The following is a 17428-nucleotide window of genomic DNA, read 5'->3' on the forward strand; positions in this document are numbered from 1 at the left end:
CTCCACCCCAAACCTAAATCTGTCTGAAGCCTGACCTCTAGTGGTGAACAGTAGGGTGCCTGGTCTTTGGTGGCAGGTGATGTCATCACTTAGAGAGAACAGCAGGTGGTGGCCTCACTTGCCACCAAAGACCAGGCACCCAGCTTCTCACCATCAGAGAGATTTTGGTTCGTGGTTTGCTTACTCTTTCATAACATCCTCACCTCATCACCTTTTTAACTCAGATGCAACAACTGAAGACTGATTCAGGCACCCGACCCCGTTCTCCCTAAAGCAGAACCTTCTAAAGCTGCATGTAAAAAATCGGAGGGTCCAAGGTGATGCCGCTGGTGGGATCTTTGGCGTACTCCTGAAACGACAGCGGCAGAGAGAGCGCGGTTTGCTCCTCCGGCACACAGGAGGCTCTAGCCTTCTCCTCTTCCTCGTCCACTCCTATAGGCAGGGGGTTGCTGTAGATGTAGTAGATCCTGGAGTTGTCCTTGGCTGCCTCGGGCTTCCTGAAGAGGCCCAGCGGGTTCATGAAACTGGTGGACCTCTTCACTGCTTTCACTGCCACAGGGTTCACGGGCTCATCCCGGGTCACTGCGCTCTCATACACGTGGGCTCTCTTTGACTGCCTGGTGGAGAGACGGGCTTCACTTAATTACACTAATGAGCTCAATGGAATTTTACATGGCATAAACAATCTGAGGCTGAGCAGTGGGCTTCGTTATGGCTAGACTGCCTCAGTGTCACGATTGTCTTGATAACAGGCAAAATGGCATTCTCAGTCTTAATAGTGTATTGCACATGCGCTGTACCTCACTTAGATCTTAGAGATCTTAGTCAAAATGAGCATTTCAAGAAGATCAAGCTCTGAAGTGTGATGCTTACTTGGTGCGGTTGTAGCAAACGGTGATGCAGTACAGGCCGGTGAAAGTGAGGATGCACAAGGCCAAGGCCGTGAGGACGATGTTGAACACTTTGAACTCTGGGAGAAGGAAAACACAGGGGCTCCACTTATTCAAACCAACCCATTTGGGAATAAATCAAACATGACTGAGGCAAACTGGTGCTTTATGTAGAAAAAAATTGCCTTTATACATGTACCAAAAACAGCAATACTGCATTCCCTTTTTTAGCACTCACAACATAAAATAGATTAACATAGATACATCAGAAAAAAATAAAGGGCCATACTAGTGATTTTGCATGTTTAGCCTAATATGTTGCCACAAAATATCTTCACATTTCTGCTAATCTTTTCCCAAAGCCCAAACAGTCGTATTTTAGAACTTCGATATCCCTTTTCCTCTCTTTTATCCAGCCATTGGTTTCCATTCATTCCGCTATGATATGAAAATGCACTTTAAGGGTCTTAAAATTTCCACCACTGTAATAAAGTCGTCCACATTAGTTTTCCTAAAAGCAGCAGCACTGTTGTGTTTTAATGACTTGAAATTGAGTAAAACGCTCCCTCCACCAGAAAATAGTCCCCGGGGAAACATCTACTTCACACAGCCAATAGTCAGTTCTGTGGTTTATAAATGGTGATGACTTTGTTAGACACAGAAGCAGGACATTTTAAGGTGGCTGTTTCAACCAAAAATTTTAATTTGAAAATCAAGGGATTTTGATTATATGTTGCGAATTCTTTAGTACCTGTGCATGATTTGCAAAATGGTTTGTTGCAGTGTAAAATGTAGCTAAATTGAAGTAAATGGCACAAACATTCAATGTTATGATCCTGTAAGTACTGGCTCCATTACTGTCAGTAGCTTTTTATACTCTGTATTATTAGTTCAGATCCTGCAAAAAGTCAAAATCTTACCAAGATTATTTGTCTTATTTCAAGTCAAAAATGTCTTATTCCTAGTCAAAATATCTCATTACACTTAAAATAAGACATGATCACCTCAGAAGTAACTTGTTTTTAGACAACTGTCTCTTGTTTCAAGTGAAAATTTGCTTGAAACAAGTGAAAATTCCATTGGCAATGAAACAAGCATTTAAGTGTAATGAGATATTTTGACTAGAAATAAGACATTTTTGACTTGAAATAAGACAAATAATCTTGGTAAGATTTTGCGTTTTTGCAGTGAATACAGTGTTAATAAGAAAATCAGTGCACTTGTCTTACATAGTGCAATCTAATGTTTTTAAAGCCATTAGTACATAAATGACATTTCATTCTCAACCAAGCTCTCCACAAAAAAAGCAGATAACAGGAAACGCAAAAACAAACCAAACAGGGCTGCGTTCATCTCCTGGTCACGCAGTCCCAGCGCCGCCGTCCCGTTCGGATGGCTGCTGGCTCCAGGCGTAACACCGTCCTGCAGGGCTCCACTCATGTTGCTGCCATTGAATTCCAAAAGCACGGACTGGGACGCAGCTTCAAGCCTCTCTCGCTCGGCCTCAATAGAAACCCGGGCCATGTGACTGGAGCAGCCCGACTCAGTCGCCGTGGAGACACCCCCTCTTTTGTCACCCCTCAGTTTAAGTTGGACACCCCACTCCTCCCCCTTCCTCCACACCCCCTGTTTACTGTTCATTATTCTCTCTATCTTTGGGGGACAGTTCAGGGAGGGAGATGTTGGGCCTTTTATGCTGTTTATAACTCGGAGTGGAGACCCAGAGCCAGACTGCTAAAGAGCTGCAACTGGGTTAGAAATATTCTACCAAAGGTCAATTTCAGGCTGTCATTCTGCAAAAGATTTGATTTTCTTAGTTTTTAGTTTTTAGTTCATAAAACAAGGGATACCCAATCCTCTGACATCAAATCAAATCATGTTTTCTCATGTTAAACCTATTTCAGTGACTGGAAAAAGCCATAATGTCCATAATGTCCCCCAGTGCAGTTCAGTGGCCCCACAGGTCGTGTGTGTTTATTTAATAATGAGACTTTAACACAATCCTCATAAGACAACAAAATGATCATGGTAATGTCTTGAGAAATAGCCCCTCATGCAGAATAGCAGCCTCAAAGTCAGTTTCATTTTTGTTTAACTAAATCTAAGCTGAGAGAGAGAGAGAGAGAGAGAGAGAGAGAGACAGCTCTCAGCACAGGGTTTACAGATTTTCAGTGGCTTAATTTCATCGCTGGCAGATTTATGTATTTTTGGCGACATGAAACGACACAGAACAAGAAGCCATGACCAGATCTGCACAAATAATGCTCGTGACTGTCAGGGTCCATCCGTCCGGCCTGCTGGTATCCATGGTTCCACTGAGCTGCAGGAGCCAAGGCCAGAGAAACAGCAACAAAGCCGGCATTCTCCTCTGTGCTTGTGCTTCACTTCACCCTGGAGCACCGGGGGCGATATTATGCAATTAGCTGAGAATCTAATTAAAGACTATTCTGCCTCATGTTTTGACAAGATGAGCTGCTACATAGCGGACACGGCACGATGTTTGCCTCTTGATTTGCTCACAGGAGGCTGGAGGGTGACATAGGGTGCTTAGCAGACATGAGACAAATAACGTAGGACTGAAAATGTGTTCAAATGTGTTCAGATTTCCTTTTATTTATTGATTTATGGTTCATATTTAAGGGACAATGCTCAATACATGTATTGTACCAGATACATCTGAGAGCTAATTTCCATCAGTAGACCCTGGGTGAAGGCCACTAGTGATGCAAAGGATACAGAAATAAATGATCACCTTTAGTAAATCATGACTTTACACTTTGTAAATAAAAAAGAGCCATAGTAAACCATATGAAAAACTAAGACAAAACAGTTACCCCAAAACTATCAACAGAAAAGCAGTTCTAGACTCCCGATAGGAAACACACCACCAACAGTCCCAGCACCTCTGAAAACAGACAAGACGCTGCCCTCATTCATTTTCTCTTACCTCAGTGACACCACACCTGAGTGTCTTTGAGTCATACTTTTACATTACATTTAAAATGTGATGTCCTGTTATGTTCCAGTTTACTAACATCTTTTATGTTTGGGGTCAATTTGAATTTAAAATTGTTACCAAAGTTTATGTGTCAGGTACTTTATGTTTCTTTGTTGACGACCTAAATAGCCCTTTAAATAAAACATCACTCCCCCCACCCCGACTTATACAGCTTTATATTAGTACAGACTTTTGTTATTCATAACTGATGCATTACAAAGTGTGTACAGGACATTGAAAACATATCATCATGTGAATTTCATGTTTACCTGGTAGTAGCCATTACATTTGGAAAACTCATTAAATATGAAGCAAAAAAAAAAAAAATTGACATTAATCATTTATTTAGAGACGTTAAACATTGGCTGGGGTCAAATTGACCCCAAACATAATAGGAGGGTTAAAATTACTGCGCTCTCTAACACTCAGTGGTAAAGACTTCCACATCCCAGCTGGCTTAACTGAAAAGCAGTTTTGCCCAAAAGTTGTACACCAAAATTTTACAAAACAGTCCCCTCTAGTGGACGCACTGAAGGCTGGCCTCCTCTATCAGGGCCCCATGTTTTTAGACCAGTTTTAGGTGGGGGCCGGGGATCCTCAGGTGGAAAACAAAGGTCAGCAGTAGAGGCCAAATAGAAGAGGTAAAGATCATCTGAAACCTGGGAGCCTGAAGAATAGTTTGAGATGCAACTCAGCACTGTGTGTCAAGTTATTATAATCAGAAATCTGTACTTAACATTATTTTAAGTGCCTATTCCATTTTGAGAGGTCATAGTGTATGGGTTGAAAATATTATGATGTACGTATATGATGGCCATTCCCATGCTGATTTATGTGTCATTTATGTGCCAAGTTGTTACAGCAGTTTTTGGGTTGATACTATTTGCTACACGGATTTGGTGCAAAATGTACCCATTTTTGAAGCCTTGAGAATTTGAAAAAAAAAAAGGCCAAAATCCCTCCAAAATACCACATTAGGACACTAATCTCAACTTGAGGAACACCACAGAAAAATTCATGCTGTGTCAAAAACTTTTGGCATCTGGAGATTTCTGTAAAAATTGCATTTTTTTGACGATTGGATGGCGTGCATTGTATTCTGAAAACCAATCATAAACTGGCCCTTATTGTCAATGTACCTGGAAAACCAGACATCCTCTGAACGGCCTCACTCTCTAGTTTATGGCTGTAAAGTTTCACGAGGCTGTGATTATCCTAGAGGTCACTATAGGTCATTTTATACAGTGACGTCTAACATCATCACACATGAATCAAATGTGGCTCAATGAATCTACAAGAGTCTCAGCTTTCCAGTCAAAGCCAACTGATGCAGCTCCAAGACTGTTTAGGCCCCAGTCTGCACAAACACACCATTTTACAACAGGCCACAAGAACACATTTATATTGCAAATTCAATGTGAAGCATTAATAGATTGTTCAATCTGCTGTTTTCTCCATAGCTGCTGTAAGTATTGCTGTTTAGAATTAGCATGTACATAATTGAACATATCGTCACTTAGTCAGCTTGGATGGAGAGAGTGATACAGTTCATACAGTGAGGCTGAAGAGTACCTGAAACTCCATTTAATGGTCTTTTCTGTTGCTGACAGACCATATATTTTAGGTAAAGGCATAAATATCTGCTTCATATGTTAATATTAGGTGTGTTTATGTTACGTCTCCAGTAAACCAGGTGGTCAGGTCAGTAGCAGTCACAGTAACGGTAGTAGTGGGCCTACTACACTGTCACAAGTGAAACAATCTATTTTTAATTTTTTTATGATCTTGTCATCTAAGTTATTTTCCATGCTGTGTTTTGACCGTATCAATGCACTGCTCTCCCAGTTTGATGTTAGATATTCTCATAATAGACATTCTAATAATAGATAAGAATGTCCTGCGGGATTTTCCACAAACTATTTCCTGTTAACCGCCTGGATTATCTTTCTGTTGATATCCATCCATCTGGCTTTGAGTCTGGCTTGTGAACATCAGGGAGATGAGAAGGATTTTTATTTATTTATTTATTTTTAACCAACAATTTTTAATGTGAGACAATTCAAAACTCTTTCAGTCCTGATAAATAGTCATCTATCAGTCTCTCCCTGATGCTGATTTACCCAGGCATGACCAGCTGAACCATGTAGGCTACAATCTTATGGAAAATATCAGGCCTACCTGTGCACTGCTGAGCATCTCGGACATTTCTGGATGTTTCTGCAGCTCAAAAATGGCTGAGATTTTCCCCACTGTGGTGTCGACTACATTGTTCAGCAGCTCTGGGCTGAAGGAGTCCAGCTCCCCCTCTAGTCTGGCATGTGCTGCTCTCTGATCTTCTCCTGGACACAGAGAGCCTTCTCATCCCTGATGAGGCGCAAGAAGGCAACCTGATGCTCCATGGACATCAGGGAGGAGGAGAGCTGGTCCACGACAGCTTTTCATTTCTTTCAAAAACATGTGAAAAAAGGGTATAAGCAACTTAACAAGAAACTACCCAATAATTTGCAAGAAATGAGTAAAAAAACAACAACCAAAAAACAAAAAACAACCAAAAAAAAAACAAAAAAACAAGAGAGACAAGATAATAACCTGGAAATTGGTAAAATAAATAAATAAATAAACGAATAAAATAAGATAAAATAAAATAAAGAAAATCACCTGATAATTTCAAGACAGAGAGAGAGAGAGAGAGAGAGAGAGAGAGAGAGAGCGAGAGAGAGAGAGAGAGAGAGAGAGAGAGAGAGAGCACTCTTTTTCTAGAAAATTGCCAAAAAAAAAAAAAAAAAAAAAGTAGGGGAAAATTTTTGAATTTTGACTTTTTTCCTGGATTTATTATAATTCTATATTTAAAATTAAGTTATATGATCATTTCAGATCATCTCTTTGTTTGTTTGTTTGTTTATTTTACTTTTATTTATTTATTTATTGAGTTAGTTAGTTATTTATGTGCTTATTTTCAGGTCAGTCTCTCATAACTTTTTACAAATTTCTTGTTTTGTCTTGTGTACAAATTTCTTTCTTGTCATTTCTTGTTAAGTTGCTCCCATGCTTTTGAATCAAATTAAATGAATCAACTGAATGCATAAAATCAAATCAAATCAAATCCTGCCACACCTCAGTGAGCCTCCAGGTGGCTCTGCTGGGCAGCCTCAGGCATCAGCAGGGAGGATGTCCGGGCAGCTCGAGGCAGAGTGGTCGAGTGCTCATCACAGAGGGAAGGCTCTCCTCCCAGGCAGCCCGTGAGCCGGTGCTGAACGCGTGTTTTGAGTCGGTCTGCGCAGCACCAGGTGTAACAGCAGCTTCCTAAATCTGCAGCACTTTGGTCAACACTGCAGCGTAACGTCACCCGAGGAGATGACCAAACATTCTCATATTATTCACAACATATTTCATGATTTGTAGCACATGTTGATTTTGGTGCCAAGTTTAAATGACCTCAGAGGAGTTGTAGCAAGGTCATGTTACTGTGTGCTATGTCTTAGTGCAGTGGTTCTCAAACTTTTTTTTTTCCATTGCAGAGGTCCAACCCAGCTCTATCAGCGTGTGAAACAACGTCCTGATACTGAGGAGATTTGGTTGTCTCTGTTTTTGCTTCTTTTTCTCTTCTTCCTCCTTGTTTTCAGCTGTACTGCTGTCCATGTTCTGGATTTTTGTCTTGGCTTCCCGGTCATAATGAACAAACCTCCTTACACTGAAGCCACAAACATACACATTCAACATCTTCCAGAAACCTGGTGTGAACACTGAATATAAAATTTGGTTTATCAGACTTACATTTACATTTTTATGTTAAACTTACTATTGCACAGGCTAATTATTTTTGCAATCATGTATGACTGATGTAAATTCACATTTTCATTTGGTGAGTTTACTGGTTTGAGCTTTGCTTTTAACAAATGGTCCTCTAGGTGTCAGGCCTCTCCTGCACTGTGTGTCCTACAATCCAGCCTGGACCCCACAAGACACCTCGTCAGCAAAAAATAAGCCCTGATCTGAAGTTCGTTTTTTTTTTTTTTTCCTTTTATCTTTGTGCAGTACGTTTGAGTGACAGCAGTGGCCTCTGTATTCCAACACAGCATGCAGTAAAGAAAAGCAAAGACAGAAGGAGATGGACTGATTAGGAAATCAGCCCTGACACGAGGACTTAAATATCTGTTTATTAGCCGACTGAACCTGTTTGAGCCCTGTTTCATTTGCGCGTCCACACACTGGCCCTCTGCAGAGCCGTTAAGCCGCTTTGATTTAAGGGGCATGTGGGTGGCATTGAGTTGGTATGGTTTATTTGAGCAGACCAGTATGCATAAACCCAGCTCTGTTCTGTGGCAGCCATCATGGGAATAAGTGTGTATCTCACTTTCCCCTTGAACCAAAATATTAACAGTGAGGGGGGAAATGGCTGTATATCACTTCCGCTAAAAAGTCGCAGCCATCGCTTGATCAAGCCCAAGCAGCCACATATGGCCAAAAGGAAGTGTATGAGGAGGGAATGTATATGCGCTAATTGTTTAGATAAGCCCTCTCTTCTTGATGAGCTGCCAGGTCAAAATGAGGGGCTCCTTCAGAACGGCAGAGAGTAAAATATTTAACGTCATCACTAATGCTTGTGCTCACCTTTACAGCCTATCCACAACCGGCCACCTCACTTATCAGCGTCACAGACTCTTCAAACAGAGCCTCATCCCGTCCTTTCACCAGCTCCCTCATACAACGGTTGTGCCCTATTAGAGGAATCAGGATTTACATTTATATTGCCCCCTGAGGGAAAGTCTGGATGCAGAGTGACTCAATTAAAAAAAAAAAAAAAAAAAAAAAAAATCAACAACAATAGAACATTCAAAACAGCACACAGATAAACAGCGATCAGATAAAAATTTGCGGAACAATGGGACTTCCGTACATAGAACAAGACATGCATTAAAAACAAGTGATAAAAACAAAGAGTTAAAAACAAAGAGCTAAAAAAGCAACAACAACAACAACAAAGAGAATGAGTACAAGTAAGCAAATATGATTCATGCAGCTCTTTGGTGTATTACAAAATGCTTTATAGCTATAACAAAGATGCAAATACTGTCTCAGTGAAATAATCAAATGATAAGCACTTCAGGAGGTCTTTAATTCCAGTTGCCATAAGACTTTTTAACGCACTAAAACACTAGATTTTATTAGCCGACTGAACCTGAACTAGTAACTGTGTTGCGTCATATGTGATGTGATGTTATATGTTGTATGTGTAATAATTAGGGCTGGGCAAGTTAACGCGTTATTATCACGTTAATTCATTAGACTATTGACGCCGATATTTACTTTATCGCGCATTAACGCATGTTGCTCACATGCTTTTATTTTGTAAAAGTCTGTTGCACTCAGTCTAAAGCCCAAACGCGCCCAAGCACGTTTGCCCCTGGTGTGCGCGTCATCACGTTGAAACAGACACAGGCATGGCCCGACGACATTATAAATCAGTGTAGTTCAAATACATTCATCATGTCTTCCTTTTAACTAAAAGACGTTTTTGGTCCTTTTAATCAGACATGGGATGTTTATTTACCGTGACAGTTTCGGAGGTAACTTCCTCCTCCTTCAGAAAGGTCCAACTGACAGCCGGAGCGGCACCTGGCAGATCCAGCAGAATAGACCTGACCGGGTTGCCGCACACCGCGCGGTGCCGCGGCCGGTGCTGGCTGTACTGACGCGGTGCCGGCCAGCACCAGGTCTGCCGGATCCCCGCGCACACAGACTGCTGTACTTTCATTATAAACAGACTTTTGTTTATACGCGGTTGCAGCAGCACAACGGACAGCGACACAGACAACATGGTTGATTATTGATTGCGCAACAATCGCTTGTGAAAGGTTGTTTTCTCTTGCTGGTCACATTGTGCAAAATAAAAAGAGAGCTTCTTTATCTTATGAAAATGTAAATAATCGTGTGTGCCTTAGCAACTGGCTTAGTGCAGAGGAATAGAAAAAAAACAGAAGTCCAGTAAAACATGCGCTTTACATTCTAGTCCCCTGTAAAGGAAGTTTCAGTAGTGAACTTTTTTGTGCTTCACACTTTGGTATTGAACATAGACTGGTAATGCTGCTCCCTGTTAAAAGTTTCTGCTGTTACCTCAGAAATTGCCTGTTTGTCCTGATTGTGGCTCAGGATTTTGTTGGTAGATTTTTTTTTTTCATAAAGAGAATGTCCTGGCAGTGGCAATAAGCTTTAATTTATTATTATTACTATTATTATTTATTTTATTTATTATTATTATTATTATTATGACATTTTTTAAGTTGAGATTTACACTAAATATGTGTTACTGATAAGTGGTGATGTTAAAAGTGTTTGCACAACAAATGTTATGGCACTTTCGTTTATATGGCAGCAGAACATTGAAATAAAAGTGCTCTTTACAATACTTATTGGATTTTGCGAATACAATGCGATTAATTGTGATTAATCAGGCAAATTATGCAATTAATTGCGATTAAAGATTTTAATTGTTGCCCAGCCCTAGTAATAATATGATTTTGTGTGATGAATGCGGACCCCAGGAAGAATAGCTATGTTTACATGCTAATGGGGATCCAAATAAACCTTGAATCTCTGCTTCCTGTATGATGTACATATTTATTTATTTATTTAGTCACCCACTCATCAACCCTATTTTTCTATTTATTATCATTAGACTTAAAGTGGCCAATTAGTATTGTATGAGTGTGCAATTTTATGTGTGTTGAAGTGATGAAGCTGCCGTGACAATGTAATTTCCTTCAAAGGATTAATAAAGTATCATTCATTCATTCATTCATTCATAACAGAAATAGAGTAATAATGGTGAATAATGGGCGTTTATTGTCTTGCTATTAAACAGGTTACTGATATTCAAAGTTGGCCTTGGTTTACAAAATAAAAGCTTTTATAGACTAGTAACAGTTTTTCCACATGACTGCAAGATGCAGTTTTTTTTTATAGAGAATTCTTTATTTCATTTATTAATAAACTGCGGTAAAGTCGATCAATCGTCTCTCCGAGTCTTCTCCCACTCTGCCTCACTAGGCGTAGCATTCCTGACCGTCCCTCACCACCCTCCCTCGCCCCTCCTCACCCTCCTCACCCTCTGCCTGCCCCTCTCTGTGTTTATACAGAGGCTGGTGAGGAATTAGCGTTCTGACGTGATCCATTTGTTCTGATGTGGTTCAGCGGGAAGGTCCAGCGTTGATTTATTGCACTTGTCAGTTAAAATTCTGGAGATGCCTCTTAGCACAAAAAGACCGGGCGTACTGCTCGCTTTTGCCGTCCTAACGTGGGATCAGTGATCATGCCATGAGGGATGGAACATCATTGTCTTTGGTGTTGATGTCCATGCAAAGTGAATGGTGATTTAAATTTATGTAGAGGGTAGGAGAAACTTGAGCATAGGCAGAGGAAAATGTCAGATTAGGCTGTTCAGTTCTCATGATTTTGGTTTCAGATTTCCTCTGCATCAGGATAAGAACAGCTGTCAGCTGAAATGCTGTACACCAGCCTGGCGGTTCAGTGAGAGGAGCCAGTCAGGACTGAATCCAGCTGTGATGCCCTCTGAATCTGCCTTTGAAATGGATTTTTGAAAACCAAATTTTAGCATCCTCATAAAACATCTTTGTTCATGTTTGTACAGAAATAGAACCAAAAATTTGAATGTCTATGACACAGCCTCTTGAAACACTGCACATTGAATACAAATATGACTAATACATGAATAATGCATACGCCTCTCCTCATGTGAGACTAGCAAAAGGGTGGGGCAGAGAGGAACATGCTTTCTCTACATTTGATACTGACCTTACATTACAGTAACAGACGCCTAGATCACACTACAGGAGTTTTAAAATCCTAACAAATTTTGAAATCAGGTTGCATTATGCACATAAGCAGAATCTTGACAGAAGTTCCTCTCTATAATCTCAAACATGCACACACTACAAGATTTGAAATAACGGCGCATCACACACTACAGCATATTATTAAGATTATCGTGCTGAAGGGAGCAATGCATCACCTCAAATGATCTCCAGTGATCTGACGTGATGTCACGGGGAAGCAGAGGTACACAAAATGAGACTGACAGGGTGCAACAAGTTGGTGATGTTAATGGTTTCCAGTAAGAGGAAAAAAAGCAGAAGGCTGAATGAGTCTGGGTGAGGAAATGGTTGGGCAGAGATGGTCAACACGGGTTGTCTGTCCAATTTGTTGTAGTCTCTTCCAAGCTGCCATTTCAAAAGTCCTCTCCATCTCTCTGTAGACTCTCATTAGCTGTTGTGGTCCCGCTCAGACAGTAGCGACATAATCATCCAGATTTTAGATCCTAAATATCAAACATGTTTGAAAATGACTGGGGTAGCCTCGATGAGTCTGTGAGCTGTCAGGATGTGTAAGACTGGATCTGTAAACCTCTCACATTACCAGATAATCTGGACTGAACATCGGTATTGACCCAGTTTAGATTTCTCCTCTGATTGTTGGGACGGGTGAATCTGGGTTGAATTGGCCCAAAACTCCTGTAGTCTGCACCTGGTCTACGTGTTGTATAGAGATGCATACAGTTCAGCATAAAGTCAGGATTATTTTAATAAATATGAATTTGACATATTGACACTTGATATATTTGAGCATTCAGGCAGCTGTGAGGTAGTTACACAGCCCAGTCATCAGGGAAAAATCTCATTTTACACCAGTGCAAACCAAAGATACTTTGAAATGTCACCTTTTCAAGTTTCAACACAGTATAAAGAGAAAAACATTGTTTTAGGAGGTAGGTGGTTTGGTGGATGTTGCAATCAAGAGGATTTTCCTTCTTCAAACTGGAGTTGGAGTCATGTTCATTTTTAGACACAAAACACTAATATTAGTGAACGTTAGCTAACATTTCGTAGTGTTAACCATGACCTTTTCCTAACCTTAACCATGATGACGAACCTTCTCCTAACCTTAACTATGACCTTCTCCTCACCATAATCATGACTTTTTCCTAACTTAAACGATGACAACAAACCTTCTCCTAACCTTAACCATGATGACGAACCTTCTCCTCAACTTAACTATGACCTTTTCTTCACCGTAACCATGACAACAAACCTTCTCCTAACTTTAACCACGATGACGAACCTTCTCCTCAACTTAACCATGACCTTTTCTTCACCGTAACCATGACAACAAACCTTCTCCTAACCTTAACCACGATGACGAACCTTCTCCTAAACTTAGCCATGACCTTTTCCTCACCGTAACCATGACAACAAACCTTCTCCTAACCTTAACCACGATGACGAACCTTCTCCTAAACTTAACCATGACCTTTTCTTCACCGTAACCATGACAACAAACCTTCTCCTAACCTTAACCACGATGATGACCCTTCTCCTAAACTTAACCATGACCTTCTCCTCATCGTAACCATGACAACAAACCTTCTCCTAACTTTAACCACGATGACGAACCTTCTCCTAAACTTAACCATGACCTTTTCTTCACCGTAACCATGACAACAAACCTTTTCCTAACCAACCAAGTAGTTTTGGAAGCTAATAAGACTAACAAAGCAAATGAAGGCGACTAAAGTAGCTCATGTTAGCCAGCATTTGTGCATGTGATACATAAGGCATATTTTTAGCATTAACAAATCTAGCTATAATGACACCAAACTAGACGTAGAGCATGACTTAGACTTGTGCAGACATTTTGAAGAGTGCAAGTATTGTGTAAATGACTCTTTTGTAATACAAGCTGCTTTAATATAAGCTTTTTCTCTTTGTAGTTTTTGCAGGTACAGCCCATTCGGCAGTGCAAAGAAGACAGAGCCAGGGAGCCAAGCAGCCCAGAGAGGACATAGGTAGCCGGACGCCAAGTTTATATGTGTGATTTAATGATTCCTGCTGTCATCGCTGTTCTATCCAATTTGATCTGAGCACACAGTGGAGTGGCCTGCAGGAGACCCTTTGAAGCCTTACCATATATCAGACAGAGGCTTGTGTGTGGTGCGTAGCCCATAAAACTTGTTAATGCACGGCCTCGTTCACCCTGTCTGACCTCAACCCCCACCCACCACCACCGCCACCACCACCGTCATACTGTACTTACACATTTACACAGAACTGCTCTGAAACAGGAGCCAGATTTACAAAAGCTTTATGAAGATATATCCAAAGATATGACATTGGAAATTTTGCAAAGTTCTTTTGAAGACTGAAATTCAGTATTTTATTCATTACTGTCTAATTTCTTATGAATTCCTTCAGCAATTTTGAGAACTCTCATTTCAAGAGTTTTATTCCTTCTTAGAAAATAATAATAAAAAAGAAAGTTAAGAGTACATAATAACTATTTTTGAGTTTCCTTTTTTCTTTTCTTTTTTTTTCTAATATGGTTTTATGAATCTGTTCCAGGTTGGCAACACATTTCAAAGGGCAGCAAAGGACATGAATATAAATGAAAAACCACAGCGGACAAACACATCACACCAGAGTGGATGTATGTGTGTGTGAGAGTGTATATTATGGATAGGAGAGCATATAGTCTGCTTAAGCTCAGTGTGTGTTTGTGTGTGTGTGTGTGTGTAGTATTTTTCCAGCTTTGACCTGAAGATTTCCAGCAGAGACTTTCTCCCCATTCGCTATTTTCTTTCTTCTAAAAATCTCTTTTCATAACCGGTATAGCCCTGTGTAATCTCTTAATGTAACACAATACCATTTAAAGGATTCTGAAAATGTCCGTCTCGATCTGGGCTTCACTGTTCCCAAGCCTGAGCTCTGCTCTTGGTGCAAAAGATTGCTTAAGACACAGTAACTCCCCCCCAGGCTAGGCTTTACCTGGTGCCAACATGAGTAGGAGAACGAGCCGAGAGCTGTCATCAAATGTAACAAAAAAAAAAAAAAAAAAAAAAAGGTTCTAAGTATCCAAAAAGTATATGTTTCTGAGTGTATTTTCTGGTCTACATCCATCTAAAATCTGTTTTACATCATGGAGCAGGTTTTTAGCTGGCTTCAAAAGGCATAGGGTCAATACATGAAAGACAAAGTAAACATTTAGTTCAGGGAAGAAAGATGAAGCAGGGGACAAAAGATTTGCTGAGCCGTGCAATAAAATAGCTCGAGTCGGTCAAATAACTCGCTTTATCTTGTGGAATGTGTCTAAATATACGAGCAAATTTCCTCATACTTGGATTCTTGGATGTTTCTTGACATTCATTTGAGAATTTCTCTGCTGGGAGCCATTTCTTGTTAAAACAGCTTTACAATTGGGTGAGCATGCCCCGCCTGAACCCTGCACCTGTATTCCCCATCCATCAGTCACATCACTAGCCGAGAACCGAGCTGTCATATGAGTCAGTGCAAGCGGGAGGATCCTCGCTGCTCGCTCTCCGCCCGGCTCAGTGCACCGCTGGCCGAGCACCAAGAACCTGCTGCACCCGTGAGGATGTCCAGGCCCGCTCCTCTGTTTGCAGGTACTAAGCACTGCACAGTTTTGGCAAATGGACCTTGCAGGCTGTGTGTGGGAACCGCCCGCTGGACCCCGCTGGATCTCCTTTGCATTGGACTCGGTGCCAAGGGTTTACTTTGGGTCAGGACAGTCGCCTGCATGAGCCTGTTAGAAGACTCACAGCGTCTGAGAGGAGGCGGTTCAAGGTCGCAAAAGACATGACAGGCGATTTGTCTTAATTAGTCGCTCTGGAGTAAGTGCATTTCAAGCATTCACCATTGAGGGGATGGAGAGGTCAGTTCTCCCAACTGCTTTTTTTTTATATCCAGAACACCCAGATATGGCACAATTAAAGGAGCAACATGATTTCTGCTGCTCTATGGTGCAAAATTACAATTAAAAATCTGCACAAGATGGCCATATGGAAATCACGGGGGTTTTGAAGGGCTATTCATTGGTTCTAATGCCTCAACCTTGATTCCACCAGCTGCTAAGGTTTCAAGCTTTCAGAGCTGACTTCTTAACTTCTTGGTGACTGGAGGTGCTATGTGGAGCCTTTTAAAAACTCTGTTTAAAATACAAGTCAAATGACTCGGAATGGCTTGTTTAACCATAATTATGAGACCATGAGGGAGGTAATTACAGCCTTTATCTCACATCAGTGGTAGTATTAAAGTGTAACTAAACCCCTTACCCAAATCCAAGGTTATTATCATTATTAACCCTTTGGCGCATAGCGGTCACTACAGTGGACAGCTGTGTAAAAGACATTTTCTCCTAAATGCAGTGGTTTCTATGGTGGAATTGCATATCAGCTGTTAGAATGCTCTCTGCTGCTCCCCTACATTGAGGTTTATGCAGAGACTGTCAGTTCTTGTTGCTGAACACATATTAATATTAGTATAATGTCATGATAATGCCAGTCCTGCATCCTGAAAGAAGTATGGAGACTCACAAAAATGTTCATGCCCTAAGAAGTGTAAAAACACATAAGAAAAAAATCGTGACTCAGGCTTTCATAATTTATGCATCAAAGGGTTAAGGAAAACTAATGAAATAACAAAGTAATGATTTCACCCCTGACAAATACCCCATAATACAAGACATATATAGGAAAAACTAAAACTAATACTGAAACTAATAAAAACTAAAATAAAATTAACCAATTAAAAAAAAAAAAAAAAAAAACCTAACAAGGGCTTTAAAAACTAAACCAAAACTAAAACTAATTAAAAGTGAACTGAAATTGAAAATAGGAAATCAAAATGAAACCAAACTAAAAACTAATGAAAACTGCAAAACTTATAATAACCATTGTGAAGTTTGAGCTCTAATGGCTAAAAGTAGATTAATGCTATTGTAAATCACAATTAAAACTACATTTCCTCTCACCTTCTGTCATATGTGTTTGTTTCTTTTGGGGCTTTACTGAAAACGATAAAAATATAATATTGTCTTAACAAATGTAGCAATGATTAATTGATTTATTGATTGATTTTGTTTTAATGCCACATATGGCACCTTTCAACTGATTGTGGTTCTTTATGATTTACACAGATGATAGTTACATTTCCTCATGATACAGTAGTGAGTGGCTTTTTGCAGTAGCTTTTTGTTTACTTGTACTATTGAATATTCTTTAAAGTTAGTTATTTTTACTTAAATGCATGTTTGCTGAAGTACAGCTACATTTTAAACCACATCCCTTACAGAGTACACGTTTTACAGGCTTTCTGCAAGCACCACAAACTGGACCAGCATAGAGTGACACATGGTGGAACCTTCCACAGTGAATAAATCAGTCAGCATGATGAGAACAGTGATCTGCCTTCACTGTGTTGGTGTGATTTATTTTTGTAATTTCCAGTTAAAAGAAATTAGTTTGAAATTTCGTGCTCTCTTTAACCTAGGTAGACTTTTGCCATTGTATTTGAATTAAAATATCAGCACAGTAAGAACACGTCTACTTGAGCAGTAATTTCTAGGACTCTTTCCACCGCTGGATTTTCAGTGCTCTCAGTTGCAGCTTTCCAGAACAGGGCAGCAATGTCCACTCACTACCACTTTGTGGAATTTGTGATAAGGCTGCATGCTT

The sequence above is a fragment of the Myripristis murdjan genome, chromosome 1 (assembly GCF_902150065.1).
Source record: "Myripristis murdjan chromosome 1, fMyrMur1.1, whole genome shotgun sequence".
In the NCBI taxonomy this organism is placed as follows: domain Eukaryota; kingdom Metazoa; phylum Chordata; class Actinopteri; order Holocentriformes; family Holocentridae; genus Myripristis; species Myripristis murdjan.